We start from the raw sequence: 15,651 nt of genomic DNA on the forward strand, positions 1-15,651 counted from the left end.
CATGTAAAATTTTTCAGAAGGAGAGGATTCCACTGTTCTGACATCCAATTTCCCATCTGAATGACAAATGCATAATTTACTCCACAACCACATCAATCATCCATTCTCTGACAAGTCCTAATTAACCAATGACACATGGATCAACTGAACACTCTGCATGTTGCTATAGTCATTATAAACAATAGTGGAAAGCGGAAGTATGAAGTGATTTATATGCACTGTACAGCTTGTAGCAATGCATGGGGCTATACTATGTTATCCACTTTACCTAATAATCCTCTCAACTCACAAGCCAGATGTCCAATGACTTTAGCATGTCCTGAAAATGGTCACATATGCAAACACAGTACCATCAGCAATAGTACATGACACATATCTTAACCAGTCTTCAGGTAGAATGTTGTTTTTCTCTAACCAGAAACATATAGAATTAGCCTGGCCCAAAAGGAACTCAAATACACAACATGTTAAGCTGCATGTTGTTTAACATATGTGTCGTGAATGCGTTACAGTCATGAATTCAAAAGAAAAGGAAAACTCATCTGAGCTGTCCTCAATAGACCTGTGATACGGGCACGGTCAGTCAGAGGCTGCTGCTAAACCCATCCTGACAGGCAGATAGCACGGCGTTTACACAGGCCCGAAGCCCCTGGCAAACTGATCCATTGGCTTTGACATACTTCCATTGTTTGTGCACAGCTCAAGGGTTCACGTGAGTAAAAGCAAGACTCACATACTCAAATGCTAAAATTAATGAGATAAATCATTCTGGGTCACTAAATGGGGTGGGGTGAAGGAGGTGGGGTGGGGGGTATATACAAAAAGGCACCAAGTCTCGGGTCTCCAGTGATTGGTTATGGATGTGGCAATCAAAGAGATGGGGATCAAAGCCTTTGAGGGACATGCTAAATGCTAATGTAGGCTGGAGAACATACGACTACTCCTCATTTCTTTGAAAGTAAATGGGATTGGGGGATTGTGCTTTGGCTGGAAATAGAGAGAACCAGACCTTTGATATCAGCCGTCTAGTCAATCCTATCCGACAAACATGCGAGAGCAGAGAGTTAGTTGTGTGCTGAGCATGGCAATGTATTTAATCCCTCAAACTCTGACAATGATTTCTTTTCAAACTTGCTGAGGACTGTGAGCCAAGGTCCTGGTGGATACATCTGGCCTTCAAATGATGCATTTGCCTGTGCTGTTAATGAATCATGCATGAGGGACATTCCTGCTACCAGTCTTGTATGTCTCACTGCTAACAACCTAGGTCTCCTGTGGCCTTGGAGCAAAAAAGCCTTTATGAAAACAGGCCAAATCCAAGATGACTTTTCCTTGCTTAAGGTCATTCAGTTTTAAACCCGACATGATTGCAGGTGCTCAGAGTATCAGTCACGAGCGATTAAATTTGTCTCGTTTGTTTACTTGATTTGTTTTTACTTGTGCTTACAGTGGATTAATCTTTGAATGCCACACACTCAAGAGTCTAGGGACGTGAGATTCACTATCTTTTCTGCAGCTCACTGGGACCATGTCAAACGAAAATAACTTACAGACAAGTGAAAGACATCAGTAAGTACTGCATGTTCCAAGAGCTCGAACCTACAAGCACCTCAGCGAAGAACAAGACATATCTTCTGAAAACAAACAGTGCTACTTACCACCAAAGCTTCCATTTCCAGATACTTCACCATCAACAAACACAGCTGAAAAATGGAAATAAATAAGACTTAGTATATTCTAATGTTATTATGAATTATTCATAGAATATTTAAGGAACAGAGTGCAAAAATGCACTGTTATACAGAATTATGAGGTGCAGACATAGAGATTAAAACCAAAATATTTATATAGAGTTCAAACATTAATCATACACAGAATAATCTGATAAAAACACATGGCTGAAATTTTGAAATCTGTTTTGCATTGAAATTTTGCATCGAAACGTGTGCAACCTCCTTCTATCCAGACACGTAGGAAAATATGTGGTTCAGGAGTTAACTGAGTAATTAGTATCCCAGTTTGCTCAGGGTCAAGGAAGGCACGGCACAGAGGGGTGATTTTAGGAGCATGTTTGACGGGAACTTCAGTAAAGAAGACTGCTGCATTTGAGAATGTTTCAAAAGTGGCTAATGAAATAGTGCTGACATGGAAGTCCAAGCAAAAAACATAACTGCTTAAGAGCAGTTATTACCAAAAGTGGACACTCTTTGATTCTAATGTCATTGTTTCGAGGTACATGGCAAAATGGGTGTGAAACTCAGAAATAAGCTGCAAATATCTACTAGGAATACCAAGACAGGGCAGATACAGGCTCATTATGAGGAGAAGGATGCTAAGGTCGAGCTGTAAGGCACAAAAACCATATTGCACCTAAAAATGCACGTATAGTACTGCAAAAAAGATGGGTAGTGGTAGTGCTCTACTGAACAGCAAGAAAAAAGAAATATAGTCAGATGATTCATCAGTCACACTGTTCTCGACAAAAATACAAATGCATTTGTAATAAACGCCAGTGAAACCCACAGGCCTGAGTGGCTGCTCGTACTTATTGTGTGTGATGCATTTCCCTCACATGGTTAAGATCCACTCAACACAGTTCTAAGGGCAAATAAAAGCCAGTTAAATAAAGAGATCTGAGGGATCAGCTTCATCTTAAACTGAAGTGTTTCTATTGTGATTGGATTGGTCTCTTTCACGATCATCAGTCCACAGGTTTAAACATAACACGAGCATAAACAATTAAACAAGGCCATCTGAGCCACATGATCTCAGTCCAGGTCTGAACACACTGGAGAATCTGGAATGGTGCCTGAGACAGCATTGTCAACCACCTTTAACAAACTACCAAATGATGGAATTTCTAATGAACGAATAGTGTGCTACCAGCCTCCAGAGTTCCAGGCACTTGGAGAATCTATGGCAAGGTCCACTGAAGCTGCTCTGGTGGGTTGTGGTAGTCCAATGAGTTATGATGATATTGGCATTGTTTATATTGTTTATTGTTCAAAAGACTTATGAACACTGACAAAGTCATTTGGTGAATTGTTTGTGTGTGTGTGTAGGGGGGGGGGGGGGGGTACTCATTTAGTGTGATATTAAAATCATAGAGCATCTAGGCATCCGCAGTCATCTGCAGTTGAACATTTTGTTGAGACCATGGTATAAAAAATCATTTCAATAAATCCCAATATAGCTCATTATAAAACAAGCTTGAAGGGTAGTCCCTCTTAATAAATGTCAGAGGTCTAATTCAAAAAATATATAAAGACCTCTTCCAAACAGCACACAGGGCACAGGAGAAATTAAGAAGCAATTCTGCAATGGCAAGATAGTGGCAACACACTGGTTCCCTATCACTTCTGATCCGATGTGGCGATGCCCTCTGTCTTCTTTCCTCTCTGTTGCTGGCTGCATCTCAGAAAGCAGGCTTTCGTCTGATGGCGGATATGAAACTGCCCTTGTTAATCAGCTGGAGAGGCTCTTTATGGAGTAATGCAAGGTGACGGTATTATTCTAATCTCAATGCAATTACCTCTGTCTGGGAAACCAGAGCTAAAGGTGGCGATAAGGATGGAAAGATGCAGTGAAATGTACTCACAGAGAGATGAGAGCATCAGGGAGAAGGCTAGGAGGAGTGAAACCTGGCGTGGCATGATGCTAAGGCTGAAAAACCTTCACAGGCGATGCTTAGAGTCAGAGCTGTAGCGGCATGGGCAGATGTGACTGGTTTCCCTAGAAGAAAGAAGAAATCTGTGTAAACAACTAATAAATAGTTCACCGTGTAATAGAAGAAGATGAGACAGTTTAAGAGAGAGAAACAGAGTCTCATCAGTCTCTGAAAAAGACCATAGGTTGGCAGAAAAGTAAAATAGCTCTTGAATATTTGCCAGAAAGTTAATTGCAGTGCAGAAAATTTTACAAGGGCCACAATCTGTTTTACCAATTACTCAACCTTTAATTACCCCCTGGGTCAATCATTTTGGCCCTACGTATTGTTTGATCCGTCGTCCTGACTAACAAAGCAACATGTCAACATTTCCCTGTAATTCAACCATGTGACCTTCCTAATAAGGGGTGAAGTGGGAAGATAACACATGTTTGTCTGGATTTATGTCTGGTTCCAAAACTTTTTCAACCAAATTAAATAAATAAGATTTAAAAAATTAAGCATTTGCACAGGCGGTGACCCAGGACCAGACTGCATTAGTACTGGCTAACAAGTCATCCCTCTATTAGGAGATGCGTCGATACTACTCGCGTCGTATCTGGCCGGTATAGCATGGTAAACACTTATACTTGGTACTTCCAGTAGCTTTACGTACCAGTACACTGATGTGTAACGATGTAACCTGTGAACTTGATGCAAAACTAACAGCAGAGTGTAACACAGTCCAATTCCCTACCTCTGCTTCCACAGCTTAGAAATTTCTCTCAGTGCCACGTACCGGCGATGAGAGCAAGTGACTCTTCAGCGCAGCTTCTGAAGTTGTTATCGAGAGAGGAAACAGACTTATATGTCAGAGAGTGGAAATACTTCTCTTTATCAAGAACAACCTTCGCTTTATCTTTACCCAGCCACGCTAAACAAGCCACCTATGTTTATTATCAGTTTGCAGCTGTCTACTGGCTTAGCAGAGAGGGTAGCGAGACTTAGATTTCTATAGATTTCTGCTTTCTCACAGTCTTATTACTAAAATTGTGGCCTGTAGTAAATGTAAGTATTTACTAAATGTGTGTATTGAAGCTAAAGAATACTACATAATAAACATTTTCTCTGAGTGGCTAAACCCCGCCCCCCCCCCCCTCCTCCTTATTTGTACTCAGTGCCAGCCAGTAGTCTCAAACTGAGTACTTGGTCCCCATGTCTGCCTTTAAAAAAACTGGTATAAGTATACCACTTCCACCTGTATGTATTGTTACACAACTGAACTTCACATCAGACCCTCCGGTGGTTATGGCAGAATAAAAAACATTCTGACAACTTAATGTTGTACTGCCACATAATGATTGACAAGCAGTGATTTACTAAAAAAAAAGAAAAGAAATGACCACAATTTTTGCCTGACCAGCCTGTGATGGAAAATTATTGCCCCCCCCTCCCCCCAACCAAATACCCTGTTTGACATCTTGGACTTGCACAGGGGTGGAACCAGTATGACAAGCAACAGCTGTTTCATGAGAGAACTGAATGTAGGCCTCTGGTCTGGGTAAGCAGAAAAACAGCCACCTGCTGATACTGGAGATGACAGGTCCATGTCTAAACAGTTGTGGCATGGATACAGGGGACAGGTAAACATGCAGATGACTAAACACAAGGCTGTTCTCTTACCATGCAATAAAACAGCCAGGAGTAAAATATGGCTCTTAGTCAATTCAGTTTCCTCAGACAAATGAGTAAGGCCAACACATTTTACAGAACAGAGATGGACTGAAATAAAAAAGAGCTATATATTGTTCACTAGTGTGTGTATGTCAACATTCAAACATACTCTTTGTACATTTAAATGTTATGGAAAAGATCACTTGGGAAACAATAATCATATCTAAACTCATATAAGATGATATCGCATTTAATATTCATGTCAGAAATAGTCAAGAGAAGAATGCAGCTAATAAGTATGACCATATCATGTGAGACATGGCATGACTGTACAACAACTTTGGATCATCTGACAAAATGTCTAACAGTAATACTAATAAAATTTATGACATAGAAGTTTCAATTTACAGATCATAAACGGCAGTCCTTCAATCTTATGCACCATGGCTTGCATTTTAATAGTGTTTATCCTTGACTCTGACAGGATGAGCAATAGGCCAATAACTGAAGAGATGTGTTTGTTTACAGATGTTAAATAGAGAAGGACCTGACAATGCCATCTTACTATTCTAGGAACAGACAGACAGATACACACACACAAACACACACACAAACACACACACACACACACACACACGCAAAACGCAATGCAATGTCTAAAGCTTTGCAGCTGGAGACAGGCACACACAGTGGGGATTTCATCCACACTCTGACGGTATCCTAGCAACACTTTTGAAAAAGGAACAGTGGTGATTTGCCAAGTTCTTTGTGACCATGAATAAAACTATACAAATACAAATTTTTCATCTGGCACGGTATTGTTGAAGGATACCACGATCCACAGGGTGCTGTAGTCATCTCGACAACAATTCTATCAGCGCTCCTGACAGTGCTACAGCACAGAGTAACACAAACTCAATCATTAGCAAACTCTCCTGACTTACAAACGCCTAATCCTCTCATACATCCACCCAAAAAACGGCACAGAATTAAAATTCAAATCTCTAACTGCACAACGTGACAAGCAAATCATCTGGATCTATTCTCGGCAGGATTTGGGTAGGGGGATTCAAATGTGAGCTACAGACTGAAAAATAGCCATAATGTTTTTGAAAGCAGCACAGAGGGGCAATTGAAGATGCCAGTAAACTGAAATGAAAGCGCAAGCGTGAGTAATGAGTGTTTGTGCATCCTGAGTTCTATTGCTGCGCTCATCTGAAGCTATCTGAAGCTACCTGATGAAAATGGCCTTTCCTATCATAATAAATCACTTAAAAAATAATGCAGTCGTCTAGCAGCTCCATTCCATTTCTAATCACTCAAACTATGCCGGATCCTGCTATTAATGGATGAGCTAACCGAAATGTCTCATTTGGGGTATTTCAACTGAATTAAAATCTATTTGATGTCCGCAGGGTATATTAGGACTTAAAATCAGCTCAGGGTTTATAGGCAATTCCCAATCTAAGGTTTTACATTCACACTTCAACAACCAAAAAATGGAAGCCTTGATTTAGCATGATCCCCTTCAACCCCCTAGGGTGCCATTCTTAACATGAGGGACTCGGAGAGACAGCGTTGGGGCTCGGGGGGGGGGGGCATGCACTGTACACGGCCCATTCAATTCACTAGGACAAATAATAGACCTCTGTTTCATGAGAATGTCATAATAAATAAGCCTAATCTCTGAAGTGCATGAAGTGGGAGGTGCTATCTAGTGGGTGGACCTAACAGACAGAATGGAGCTCATCCTACCATCTTATGCCCCTCCCCAGAGGTCTGTCAGTCAAAAAAAATACTCCAAACTACAGCCAGAGCACTGGGTTAAACCAAACCAGGCTTAACAGCATTGAGATGAATTACCACTGAAGGGCTTTGAATGGAGTCACATCGCCCAGGTGCTTCACCATGCCAAAATTGAGCAGATATCTGATCTGACCACAAATATAGACTCTGCAATGTCATGTGGCTCAGCTCTTTGTGCCAAAACAGCATTAAGATTGCAGAGCTGTACAATGTCACTGAGATTGGAGCTGAGAAGCATGGGAAGCAATGGGACTAGATAATTAATCATGTCATAGCTGATAAAGTAACAGCTCAATTTACTGCTTTCAGAGTGGTCAGAGAATATTATAAGGGACACAAGGAATACATGCTCCATTCAAACATGAAGGATAAAGGAAGGATACACTGTTGAGAGTTTGGAAGATAATGGCACTGATGAGAATACAAGATTTCATTTACTAACTGATGACGTCAGTGGCACAGTTGAAAAGTCCCTAGACCTTTGGTGCAGAGCCTGTGTTCCTCTGAGGCTAGTGAGGACTGGACTGTGTCCAAAGACATGACACTTTCTTGATTTGAACACCCACATTTAAACCGCTCAGTTCGTTCTCACTGGAATATCTTCCATGCATTAACTTTTGAAACAATGCACATCTGATCGTAGAATATCTTGATACGGTTGCCTACCTGTGAATTATTTATTGAGGTGATCGATCATAAATACAAGAGCCAGCGCTGCAGTTTCCAAGTGCACAAATAAGCTTATATGGCCTGTCACAAGTAAGTTTATGCCATTTCCCCACCATTCAGCTATGCAGGTTATGCTCTGCTCCCGTGTTTTATCATAACCCTTTGTGACAGTGAGAGAAAATGATTCTATTGAAAGAGTAACCCAGACCTTACCCATCCAACTCCATTAAGCTGGAAATAACACACAAAGGAGATACAAACACCTTCAGATAAAGTTCCAGACAACCAAGTCTGCCAAGTAGCGACAACACTGCAGTAAACCTGACTTCATCAAAGGTGGAAATTGACTCCAATATTTGGCATGAGCTACATTTTGTTCTTTCCTTCAATGCAGCACTGTCGTTTTTGTTACCGTTCTCGAATGTTTCAGCATACACTCTGCAGTGTTGTTCTTTTGTAATTTTGTAATTTCTGATTCTGCTGAGTCACATTTCTATTTCAGGTCAGATGAAATGCAATTAAATGGATAAGAAGTCCTATCAAAGTGAAGTTTAAATGAAAAAATACCAGCAAGTAAACAGTGCAAGGATGATGGCCCATGCAGTACAGATAACCCCAGTAACACCGTATCATGAAACCACTGAGAGATAATGCATTACACTGACACATTCACAACTGCTCTGGCTTCGAGACAATGAAGGCTGGACACCACAGCTTTAGACCAGTGGTTCATGTCCCTATCAGTACTGAGAAGAATGGGCTATACAGAAAACTGACACATTTATGACGTGATGTTCGTCCAGACAGACAAGTCATGCTCCTGTTCTCCTGTCACTCAACAGGATTGCTTGTCACGCTAAAGAAAGCTATATTACACAAGCCCCTAGCCAACACAATAGTCATGGGGTCAGAAAGGCCATAACATTGGCATCACTGGTCATTCACTTACAGCTATCAAGAATTTATGGTCATTTTATTTCATTTCCATTGGTTAATGGCCTGACTAGTAAATGAATACTAAGTGGTTGTGTCAATACCTGTATCTGTTTTAGCTGGTGCTCAGGCAAAAATGTAAAGTGTTTAGTAAAACAACAGAAAGAAAAACACAACTGACAGAAAAGCAGCTGCAGTGAGAGACAAAGCATCACAGCATCATAATCTCATTTTGCAAAGAGAAATATCACCCTTGGAAAAAAAAAAAGTCCATGTGTTTGTCTGTTAAATTTCTTTTCATGGATATTGTAACCCACGCCAGATGCAAGATACTTGACATTTACATAAATCTCTAAAATGCGAGCACTACATCATTAAGAATCATTTGAATAAAACAGGCAACTGCTGCTCTGAGCAGATAATATGCCCTTGTATCAACTCCTCCTCTCTATTATTCTAAGTTATTCAAATGGCCAAACCCGATGAGGACCCCTCCAATTGTTTTTTCTTTGACCTTTGTGGAGTGTGAGTGCTGTTGCTGTATCTTACTGTCACATGAAAACATAAAAACATCCATAAATATAGGGTTTAGTCCCTCTTTGACTGTGACCTTTGCTTGCGTGTTCGAGTAACTGAAAGGAAATAGAGAACCTCTATGGTTACGGTGCTCATGAATGTACTGTTTTTGTATCTCACTGAATGTACTGCATTTCTAAACATGATCTGTGAACGAAAAGCAAGTGAAGAAAACATGAACAGATAGTTCATATACCCTGTCTACTGGGGTAAAAAAAAAGAAAAGAAAAGAAAGATCACAACAATGCTTACTCTAGAGCTCTAATTGGATAGCAACAGCCCTTCCCCCACATCTTCAACCCTCAGTAACCCCGACCCCCACCTCATCTTCTACAGCTCTTTCATATTACATGTCACTAGTAAATCTGTCTATTTTTTTCAAAGAAATATCATTGGTTTTGCATCAGGAGACCATTTATCACACATTGTAAAATGTTTGGAAAAACATGCTAATAAGGAAAAAAGGAAACTAAGTTTACTACTATTTCTATACTATTGAATTTACTCTTCAGTATTTTCTACACTGTGTGCTATTTACTACACTTTTGACGCGGTGCCCAGCTTCTAATGTACTCCTCACTCATTGCTCAGTTTCTCATATGCCCACAGAGCCAGACGACCATCAAGGTTATAATGCTTCACTTCCGGCCACAATCTACCAAATGTATGATTAAACAGACTGTGATTTGTCAATTTGTGCCCCAGTTCAACAGGAGTTACTTCTTGCAATTGCACACAGTAAACATTGTTTGTTTATTTTTCACTATTGGTATCTTATTGATCACTAGTATTATAGAAAATAAGGTTCATATGTGCAAATGCATATCAACCAGCTTAAACCCAATCAAGCCTTGCTTGTACCTAGACCCTTTATCACATTATTGGATTAGCAAATGAATCCAATATTAGGCAAGAGATTAACTTTACACAAAACAGAATGCTTTAATGTGATCATAAAAAATAAGCTAGCAGGATAAGAGTTAATTGCCTTTTCGCTTGCTAAAAAAAAGCTGTGCATTTCATTGCATCAAGTGTAAATATAAATATAGCTAATATTAATGCTCATATTAATCAGCCCAGAGAAAAAGAACGAGAGGAAATACCATAAAGAAAGTACCCTTGCTGACTCTCACCTCTTATGCAGGGGCAGTGTCATGACATCAGTTTATTCTGCATGGCAAAGCAAGCTGCTTAGTGGCCCATATCCCTATCCTCTTAAGTGTGTGCGCATTGCCAACTGCCCTAAATCCTACAAAAGCCATTGTCTCCTACACAAATGAACAGCGCAGGAATGGAAATGCAATCCACGTTACAGGAGAAAAGATTAGCTCTCGCAACAGGAGAGCTGCCAGGAGGATCGTTGAGGGTACACTGGGGAGGGTTCATCCCTTGCAAAAGTGAAGGGGTAGGGTTTTTAAAGACCCTCCTCTCCACGCACACAGACGTACATGCATCGCACACCCCTCTCCCCTCAGGTTGTCAACAAATTGGTCTGAAGGGGCCATCAAAACTTTTTTATTCATCACAGACAACATCCTTATCATTAGTTTGAAAGCCCTGGTGATTTTCAATTCAATTCAATTCTTACTTCTGAAAGAGCACAGCTTTACACAGCTTTATGATCTAAACAAAATAAAGGACACTGAATAAAACACAGATGCTGGAATGAGGAGCACTTGAGTGTTGCCAACTAAGCATAAGGACACAGAATATTAATCAATGGTTCATTAATAAGGATGACCCCTTGGATTGTTGCCATCCAAGCACAAGTCCCTTGGTTCTTCCATTATTTAACACACTTAATCAAATAAAAAAAGAAAAAAAGAAAGAAAAAAAATCCATTCAACCTGATCCTGGTCTCCAAAGCTCTTTACTGTTATTTACTAGAGGTGTGCCTTAAATCTAGAGGTCAGTAGTTATTGAAGAAATATCAGTAGTTCCAGATGTTTGATGTATGATCTTAAGTCAGGCTACTTATGGGAAATTTCAGCTCATAATTTCATTTCAATACTGAGCCACCTAAAGCAACCTAATATCCAGAACCAATTTTTTACAAATAATTTGCGTTACATAAGATTAAAATAAAGCACGATTAAAGCAAAATTCAGTGTACTTCATAAGCAAAATCTACTGAATGCATGTATTAAAGTTGTGTAATTTTACTCCATTTACTCCGATTTTCATGCTATGAATTTCAATCTTTTCAGAAACCTGACAAAATGACAAATGGTGCAATCAAGCTAAAAAAGAAGCCTGTCCTACGTCCAGACACAAAACAGCAGGAGAAACAAAACCAAGCTTCGAATTGATTAGCATTATTGGATTTTATGGCCAGTAATGATACAGGACTCCCAGACATTTCCCTCACCACTATGTTGTGTCGCTACGTCCCATCACCATCCATCTTAGACAGGCAATACAACGACTGAGAGGATGGATTCTCATTTATTTTAACCACTTCCACAAAGCTTTACAGAAAGGTAAGCCTCCAAATGAGATCAACAAGCCACATCAAGAGAGAGGAAGCATCAATAGACTATTATATGAAGAATTCACATGCATTAACACTGTCCAATACACTCAAAACAAAGATAAAAATATCGGTCGGGAAGGTCTGAGCTGCACCACTAAAACGCCCAATGAGTTTCTGAAAGCAGCTTAAGAGGAAAGATACAATAATGTAATTCTTCTGATAATTCCTTTAACAAACAGAAGGCACACACTGCTTATATCAGATGGGACGTGTAATAATGTAAACTATTCTACTTTTGAGAAGATGGATTCAACTGTGCAGCTCTGACAAGAAGCACATTATTCTCCACAGAAAGAAACATGGTCCAGTCCAGTCAAACAGTGAATTTAAGGCTGAGAGACAAAGAGAAAGATTATGAAATGCTTATCATCGTTCAGTATTCTCCAAAATAATATGAAATATGCAGTCATTTCCATAAAACATTTCAAAATGTCTTGGAGTTCAGGAAGTAAGAAATGCAATATTGTTTGGCCATTTTTACCCCAATACAGCGGAAAATGAAGACATTTTTCTGGTTCTGGAACAAGAAACTTGCCTTGAATTAATCTTGTCATTTTTAAAAAGAAGCAATCATGCAGGGTCCTAAGGTCAGAGGACAGATGTAATTTTCTACATGTGAGCATAGCTACTCGATTGTATTTTTCTGCTTAAGAACCAAAGTGGACTAAATCGAGCCAATCTGAGCCGATGTGACACACTTGGCCCTTGTACTCTGTGTGTGTGTGTGTGTGTGTGTGTGTGTGTGTGTGTGTGTGTGTGTGAGGAGGGGGTTGTACATATATTAAAACATCTTATTAGGTCAAACAATCCTGACAAAAACACCAAGAAAGAAAAAAACAGCTTCTTTGTAAATAACGTAATAAACAAATTGATGACACTAAATTATTCAATCAATGAATAACTGACACCATTAAAATTCACTGAAGTGTCATGTGTTTTTGTTATTGTTGCTATCGTCATTGTTTTTTGTTTCTCTCATTTTTGGAGGAACCATAACATCTGCCTGTCCTACAAAATACTCCCTTCACTTCAACCTATGTAGAATGTCGTACAATTGAAACAATTTAACAGTGGTGGTTTGTGGGCTTCAACCTTCGCTTTATGAAAAGAGCTTTAAAGACACTCCTATGGCCCCTAGATAGCGCACACAAAACAGATTGCAAAAAAAAAGAGGGCAATTTTCCAGTGAGCTAACAAAGACTCTCAAATAAACACTGCAATTACACATTGATTACATGAAAACCAGTAGAAAAAGGATGTTCAAAACACTTGTTTTCAATGCTGTCTGGAGAACTGAAAAGCGCTGCCAAAACCAGAGAGTGCCTGAAAGCTTTGGGGTTTCTATCCAGACAAAGCAAGCAAACCGTGTTATCAACGTGTTATTAAAACGAATGGCAAAAGGCAATGATTTAAGAACACTAACCTAATCGGATTAACAGCTCAAGATAAACAGCGAGCATTTCATTAAAATCTAAATAAAACAAGAGCTTAACCAGATACAAGACAAAATAAACTGAGATAAACATTAAACTTTTTTTTTACTTTCCAAAACAGAGGTTGACCTTCAAGGAAGCATTTACATGAGAAACTAATCAAGTCTAGATGTTATTCATTTATTTAATTTTATTTCTGATAGTCCTGCTGAGATGACAAAATTCCCCTGTGAAGCAGATCCATATTTTATGCAACAGCTCATCTGAGGGTAACGACAAAGGCACTTTCATTCATGCATGCAAAGCTATTAAGAGAAGGTCAGTCACTATACCACGTTTCATGGTAACATATTGATATGCCATTAATATGGTCTGATATAGGCAAGTGTTTACCATAGCTGACATTTCAAACATGTATATATTTATATTTTGTATCCCTGTGTTTGTGAGAAAGTACACTGAGGTAAGAACTGAGGTGTGATCTGACTTGTGACAATCCTTAAGGTATACTGCATTGCTGAATTAAAAGGGAAAAAAAAACATATATTTGACACAACAGTGTGAAAATATGGTTGAAAGTTATTTGCAATAAACAAATATTATGTAATGAATACTTAATTTTGACTCCTTAATAAGTGATGAGCTTATTCATTCCTAGAGGACAGAGATTGTAAACATGGATTTTTTTCTCTGTTACCACCACTCGTATGTGCAAACTTACAAGCATGCACACACACTCAAACAAGGTTTAACACCCCCTCAGACACATGCACACTTACCTGCTCACACATACTGAAACACACAATCTCAATATAAAGATAATACAGAGATAGATACACAGAAAACAAATGGTATGCATAGTACAAACACATATCCAACAAGCGCGCACCGCACACACACACACACACATATACATATATATATATATATATACCCAGGCACACTCACAAGAAGGCACAAACATTCCTAAGACAGTACAGCACTTCAGACAGTGCAGACAGTGCAACTATCTGTTAACCTTATTGTAGAACATTGATTATGTGGGATTCAGATGACTAAGGGTTCCCAACAGCACCCAAATACCACCTAGATGAGTAAAGACAGAGAGAAGGAGAGAGAGAAAGGGAGAAAGAGGGAGAAAAAGAGGGGAGGAATATCCAGCCAGCCCTTAATGAACTAGATTACACCAAAAGGCAAGAAAAGTGTTTGTCCTACCTCACCTGTGAGGACCACATAATGGCTCCTCTGTCAGAGTCACACAGTACTAATACCTCACCTCCATCCTCATACACACAGCCTGTGAGCCACATTCACGACTTCACTCACTGAGTGAATGAGAGAGACAGAGAGGAAGAGAGGGAGAGAGGAAGAGAAAGAGAGCACTTGCACTCTGAGAGGCCTTCTGTATGCAGAGTGACAGTGAAAATAACCCTCTCTGTGCAGACTGAGCAGTCTTGTCTCAGCCTCTGCTGAGGCTTGTTCACACGCCCTGACCAGCGCCATATGCATAATTAATGCACCAAAGACATCCTGCCCGGGCCCCTTAATCCAGTCTCTGGCTATTGATCACTCTATTACAGGAGTAATCACAGGCGCTGATAATTGATTCAGAGCAACATGGAACATCTTGCTGGTGCATACAGTCTTTAACTTTAAAGAGTTAACTTTAAAAGGGTAAGACAACTTCACATACACGTACCTAGTTTGAGAGGCAATATGGTGAAAAACAGAGTGACATTAGACATTAGTGTGTGTGGCTGTGTGTGTGTGTGTGTGTGTGTATGCTCGTATGTACACACAGACACTAAAGGAACATCACATTAGTAAAACAATCAGGTTTGGTTTTCTCCATCAGGTTTTCTCTACCAAGGAATGACAGTCCATTAGTCACAGCTGGCACATCTGTCCCCTGGCATGACATGTCCCACATTTCATTCAGATCAATTCATTAGACTGGTTTCATGCCCCGCATCGCCTCTTCACTGCCGTGGAGCCACCTCTGCCTCTCTTTGGACCAAGGCTTTCAGATTTAGGTCAGGGTTTGCATTAGACTGACTGATGTATGTCAGAGTACGCTCTAATTCAAGAGGAAACCTCCTGGAAATGTGTACAGTGGAAATCCTTTCTGACTGAGCTTGGCTATGTATAAAGCAGAGCTAAGAAGGGGAGGACACTGATGCTGTTTCACAGTCTTGGAGTACTCTGAAATCATTTACAATTTATGAGAAGCCCAGACAGCACTTGAAAAACTGCTGAACGAACCCAAGATTGTGAAACACATTCCAGATCATGTGCTTTTCATTACATATTTCCTGCAAAAGGGCCAAATTGCTGTTAATGTTACATAATTGTGTGATTTCTAATATTCCATTCTAAAATAT

This window comes from Chanos chanos, chromosome 5, assembly GCF_902362185.1.
Source record: "Chanos chanos chromosome 5, fChaCha1.1, whole genome shotgun sequence".
In the NCBI taxonomy this organism is placed as follows: Eukaryota; Metazoa; Chordata; class Actinopteri; order Gonorynchiformes; family Chanidae; genus Chanos; species Chanos chanos.